The sequence below is a fragment of the Lathamus discolor genome, chromosome 17, assembly GCF_037157495.1.
Source record: "Lathamus discolor isolate bLatDis1 chromosome 17, bLatDis1.hap1, whole genome shotgun sequence".
NCBI classification, from domain to species: domain Eukaryota; kingdom Metazoa; phylum Chordata; class Aves; order Psittaciformes; family Psittacidae; genus Lathamus; species Lathamus discolor.
Window position 1 is genome coordinate 3,489,832 of NC_088900.1, and position 6,943 is coordinate 3,496,774.

Sequence of the window (6,943 nt, forward strand, 5' to 3'; positions counted from 1 at the left end):
TGGTGCTCCTGTGTGATTGATGGTGGTGAGGGTCCCCCATGAGGGGTGGGGAGCAGTGATTTGAGCGTATTGGTCAGCCTTTAAGAGCCGCCTTTGAGACGGACAGGAGCAGGCGTTTCTACTGTGTTCTAAGTCAAGTGAATGGGGTAAAATAGCAGCGGGGCTGAAGGCGGAGTTAATTCCTTGTGGGGCTCAAGAGGAAAAAGGAATTGTAATATCCCTGGAAGTGAGGTCACGCTTGGCAGGAAGATCATAGAGCCATGGCTTGTATATGCAGGGACAAGGAGTTGTTAGTTACATTTAAGTGGTCAAAAGTTAGACTACTAATTAGTTATATATTGGATAGCTATCTTACATGGGGTAAATTGCTCTTGCTTGCCATGTAACTTAGATTGTGTGCTCCATGATGGTGCTTAGGGGCAAGCTTTTTCGGGTCTGAATTGAGTCAGTGGTCACAATCTATCCCTGCCACCGTTCCATTAGACCCAGTTACTGCCTTTTCTTGTAGACTACTTTATTTTATAGCACTTGTACGCCTGTAGTACTACTAAACAAATCTTAAGGATAAGCTTAGTGCTGTTTTGTCTTCGGCACCTTCTGGTGCAGGCGTTGTCCTGTTATCAGTCTTTTAGCTCTTATTCCCAGGTTAAGGTAGATAGCGAGGAATGTATTGCTTATACAAAGTCTTGTGTTTCTAAGTGCTGGTTTTAATCTCACCAGACACCATTTGCACCATGGCAAATTCCATTCCCTGCCCCTTGAGCTTATGAGACAACGATTTGAGGAGTCTCTTAGGTTTAACTATGATTTCTCTTATTAAACTGCATAGGGTTAAACACAGAAAACCAGTTAGTCATAGGTGCCCCAACCTCTACGTAAGCAAGTCCCAAGTGCAGTCTGTTTGTTAATGACTTTCTGTCCATCAGAGTTTGAGCTCCCCAATCCAGGCATCTTGTGGTCATCAGATTCCTGTGCTGCCTTCACTTGTGTGTAGTGGATCCAGGAGCTGATTCCTCCCACATTCACTGCAGTTTAAGTTTTCAGCAATACAGTGAAGAGGCTTTTTTACTTCTTTGAGTGTGTCACCCTTCCATGCTGGCCCAAAGACTGTCTCCTGGTTGGAACGGGTGAGCCAGTGTGTCCAAGCCAAGCCTGTTGCTTTAGGTACCTGTGTAAAAGTCTGTGAAATAGCCATCAAATGTTCTTTAATTATAGCCTGTATTTTTGTATGCATTTGGTCCCCCTTAGCATTCAAAGAGTTAGTAGGATACCCTTTCCCACCTTCAAATTCAAAGGGGCTATCTGAATTTACAGAAGCCCTATGGGCAATTCCTGTCCTCTTAAGGTGTGTTTCTTGGCAAAGTTTAGCAGTGTGAGGTCCTCATTCATTCTTTCTACTTCCCTTTTGGATATGGAGTTCCCATTTAACTTTAAAAACCTGGCCAACACTTGTACTATTTCTACAATGCAATGAATCCCATTATTGTAAGAGATGAGATATATAGATACTTTCTGGAACCCAAATCAGGGTATAATTCCTTTTAACAAGATTTTTAACTACTGCTCTAGCTTTGTAGGTAGGAAAAGGCATTGATCAATATCAGAAAACCTTTCTATTGATTACAAAATGCAGTCCTGAAAGGTAAGGTGTATTTGCAAGTATTGCCCAGGACTTATTCCTCATTTTATAAGTTCTATGACTCTTATGACCTTCTTGTCAATTTTGGGGTTATGAGCACACCAAATGGTAAATGTAGCTCTTCTTCCATGGTTAAAATAGCTAGTATGGAATGTATTGCATAGACAAAGCCAGGTGGTTAAAAGACTACATAACCGACAGTACAAAACTGTCTATTACTTGAACTATGAACAAATGTTCTTAAGGATAAACTACTATCAACGCACTGAGTATACGATATTTTCATCAATGACCTGGATGAGGGAACTGAGTGCACCCTCAGCAAGTTCGCTGATGACACAAAACTGGGAGGAGTGGCTGACACACCAGAGGACTGTGCTGCCATTCAGCGAGACCTGGACAGGCTGGAGAGTTGGGCGGGGAGAAACTTGATGAAATTTAACAAGGGCAAGTGTAGAGTCTTGCATCTGGGGAAGAACAACCCCATGTACCAGTACAGGTTGGGGGGTGACCTGCTGGAAAGTAGTGAAGGGGAAAGGGACCTGGGGGTCCTGGTGGATAGGAGGATGACCATGAGCCAGCAATGTGCTCTTGCGGCCAAGAAGGCAAATGGCATCTTAGGGTGCATTAGAAAGGGAGTGGTTAGTAGGTCAAGAGAGGTTCTCCTCCCCCTCTACTCAGCATTGGTGAGGCCGCATCTGGAATATTGCGTCCAGTTCTGGGCCCCTCTGTTCAAGAAGGACAGGGAATTGCTGGAAGGAGTCCAGCGCAGAGCCACAAAGATGATTAAGGGAGTGGAACATCTCCCTTATGAGGAGAGGCTGAGGGAGCTGGGTCTCTTTAGCTTGCAAAAGAGGAGACTGAGGGGTGACCTCATCAATGTTTACAAATATGTAAAGGGTGGGTGTCAGGATGATGGAGCTAGGCTTTTTTCAGTGATATCCAGTGATAGGACAAGGGGCAATGGGTGTAAACTGGAACATAGGAAGTTCCACGTTAACATCAGGAAGAACTTCTTTACTGTAAGAGTGACAGAGCACTGGAACAGGTTGCCCAGGGGGGTTGTGGAGTCTCCTACACTGGAGATATTCAAGGCCCGCCTGGACAAGTTCCTGTGTGATGTACTGTAGGTTACCCTGCTCTTGCAGGGGGGTTGGACTAGATGATCTTCTGAGGTCCCTTCCAACCCTTGGGTTTCTGTGATTCTGTGATATGCTTTGTACAGAGAGGGTGGTCAAATAGAGCAAAAGGCTTTCCAAAATGCTTATCTCCTGCACTAACTATGAACAAATGTTCTTAAGGATAAGATACACGCCATGCATTTAATTTTATTAAGTGGTGTGTATGGTTTTGACTGAGGTGACAGAGTGGGTCAGGCTTCTTGAAATTCTGAGATCTTGCAATATATATAAATATACTAAAACATAGATATGTCTATATATAACAGTAAATAGCTATATATAAAAAAATAACTATTATATATAAATACATATACACATATATAACAGTACTTGAATATAATAGGACATAGATTCATTTATTTGTACATATATATATTTATATAATATTTATATAATATAGGGTATATATTCATTTATACATAATAATATAATACGGTTTATAATATAATAGGGTATACGGATGTATACCCTACATATATGTGTGCGTGTGTATATATGTATATATCCTATACCTATATATTCATGTATCATTTATACCCTATGATATATGAATAAATGTATTTATATATAATAGGGTGTATATTTATTTATGTATACTTGACTAGGGTATAGAGTAATTTATTTGTATTAATATTTATTCAAATATCATAGGGTATAAATATACATACACCCTATTATGTATAAATTCAAATACATACTTTACTATATATAAATAATTACAAATGAATCTATACCTTATTATATATAAATCCAAATAAATCTATAACCTATTATATATGAATAAATATCAATACAAATAAATGAATATACACCCTACTATGTATAAATAAAAGAGTTTCTATAGGAATAAATACAAATAAATGAATATACACCCTATTATATAAATGGATCTATACCCTACTATATATAAATAAAAGAATTTCTATAGGAATAAATACAAATAAAAGGATCTATACCCTACTACATATAAATAAAAGAGTTTCTATAGGAATAACTACAAATAAATGGATCTATACCCTACTATATATAAATAAAAGAGTTTCTATAGGAATAAATACAAATAATGGGATCTATACCCTACTACATATAAATAAAAGAGTTTCTATAGGAATAACTACAAATAAATGGATCTATACCCTACTATATATAAATAAAAGAGTTTCTATAGGAATAAATACAAATAATGGGATCTATACCCTACTACATATAAATAAAAGAGTTTCTATAGGAATAACTACAAATAAATGGATCTATACCCTACTATATATAAATAAAAGAGTTTCTATAGGAATAAATACAAATAAATGGATATACACCCTATAATATAAATGGATCTATACCCTACTATATATAAATAAAAGAGTTTCTATAGGAATAAATACAAATAAATGAATATACACACTATTATATAAATAGATCTATACCCTGCTATATATAAATAAAAGAATTTCTATAGGAATAAATACAAATAAAAGGATCTATACCCTACTATATATAAATGAGTTTCTATAGGAATAAATACAAATAAATGAATATACACCCTATAATATAAATAGATCTATACCCTACTATATATAAATAAAAGAATTTCTATACGAATAAATACAAATAAAAGGATCTATACCCTACTATATGTAAATAAAAGAATTTCTATAGGAATAAATACAAATAAAAGGATCTATACCCTACTATATATAAATAAAAGAGTTTCTATAGGAATAAATACAAATAAATGAATATACTCCCTCTTATATAAATAGATCTATACCCTACTATGTATAAATAAAAGAGTTTCTATAGGAATAAATACAAATAAATGAATATACACCCTATTACATAAATGGATCTATACCCTGCTATATATAAATAAAAGAATTTCTATAGGAATAAATACAAATAAAAGGATCTATACCCTACTATATATAAATAAAAGAGTTTCTATAGGAATAAATACAAATAAATGAATATACACCCTATAATATAAATAGATCTATACCCTACTATATATAAATAAAAGAATTTCTATAGGAATAAATACAAATAATGGGATCTATACCCTACTATATATAAATAAAAGAGTTTCTATAGGAATAAATACAAATAAATGAATATACTCCCTATTACATAAATGGATCTATACCCTACTATATATAAATAAAAGAGTTTCTATAGGAATAAATACAAATAAAAGGATCTATACCCTACTATATATAAATAAAAGAGTTTCTATAGGAATAAATACAAATAAATGAATATACTCCCTATTTTATAAATAGATCTATACCCTACTATATATAAATAGAAGAGTTTCTATAGGAATAAATACAAATAAATGGATCTATACCCTACTATATATAAATAAAAGAATTTCTATAGGAATAAATACAAATAAAAGGATCTATACCCTACTATATATAAATAAAAGAGTTTCTATAGGAATAAATACAAATAAATGAATATACACCCTATTATATAAATGGATCTATACCCTGCTATATATAAATAAATGAATTTCTATAGGAATAAATACAAACAAAAGGATCTATACCCTACTATATATAAATAAAAGAGTTTCTATAGGAATAAATACAAATAAAAGGATCTATACCCTACTATATATAAATAAAAGAGTTTCTATAGGAATAAATACAAATAAATGAATATACACCCTATTATATAAATGGATCTATACCCTACTATATATAAATAAATGAATTTCTATAGGAATAAATACAAACAAAAAGATCTATACCCTACTATATATAAATAAAAGAGTTTCTATTGGAATAAATACAAATAAAAGGATCTATACCCTACTATATATAAATAAAAGAGTTTCTGTAGGAATGAATACAAATAAATGAATATACACCCTATTATATAAATGGATCTATACCCTACTATATATAAATAAAAGAATTTCTATAGGAATAAATACAAATAAATGAATATACTCCCTATTTTATATAAATATATAAATACAAATAAATTAATATATATACCTTATTACATATAAACACAAATAAGTGAATATACACCCTCTTGTATATAAATACAAATACACATAAATGAATCTATATGCTGTTATATGAATAAATACAAATAAATTAATATATACCCTATATATAAATAAAAAGAAATTAATATACAACCTATTATATACAGGAATCTATACCCTGTTATATGTAAATAAATGCAAATAAATGGATAAACACCCTCTTATATATAAATACAAATAAATTACTCTATACCCTACTATATTCAAGTATACATAAATACATACAAATAAATGAATATGTACCCCTTTTATTTATAAATATATGTAAAGACAAATATTTTCTTTGTTATATAATAACTATATAAATACATATATACCCATATATATAATGAATATATACCCTGTTAAATATACACACCTATATAAATGACTATATACCCTATTATATATAAATAGATATAGCAGCATATATAGGTAGATACTGTTGTGTGTACATATAAAAGCTACTGAAAATTCATTTACTTGTATTATTTGATACAATTGTTACCAGTGCATCAAGGTTTCCTCAGTTCATCTTACTCAGACTACCTGTTGACAGAACTTAAAGATCATCTAACCATTCAATTTAATATCAAAGGATGCTTCCTGAAAAGCTCATTTCCTCCACTCCCCTATTCCCAAGATAGGGATAAGTACTATCAATCAGTGCAGTACTATTAACTAACCCTTTCATATGATTTTTTACAAAGGTGGTAGACAAATAATACAGCAAGTTTCTTGAAATGCTTATTACCTGCACTGTTGACAAGTATGCTTTAGGATAAGCTACTACCAATGCCTTGTAGTTTATGAAGTATTTGATTTCATTTTTAATGACAACTATCATCAGTTAGTTAACCTGAACTATCTCACACTGTCACCAATTGTCCCATACTATCCCAAACTGCCCTGGTCTGTATTGCAGAATACCAGTGACTCTGCTACTATGGATTCCAAGATCCATCACTTTCAACTCTGAACCAGGAAACCCACATATGAGCCTTTCCCCATACACAGCATCACTGTCTCCTTTTCTTTCCTGACAATCCTGTCTCTTTACCCTGTGATCACTGCTACACCGACTCT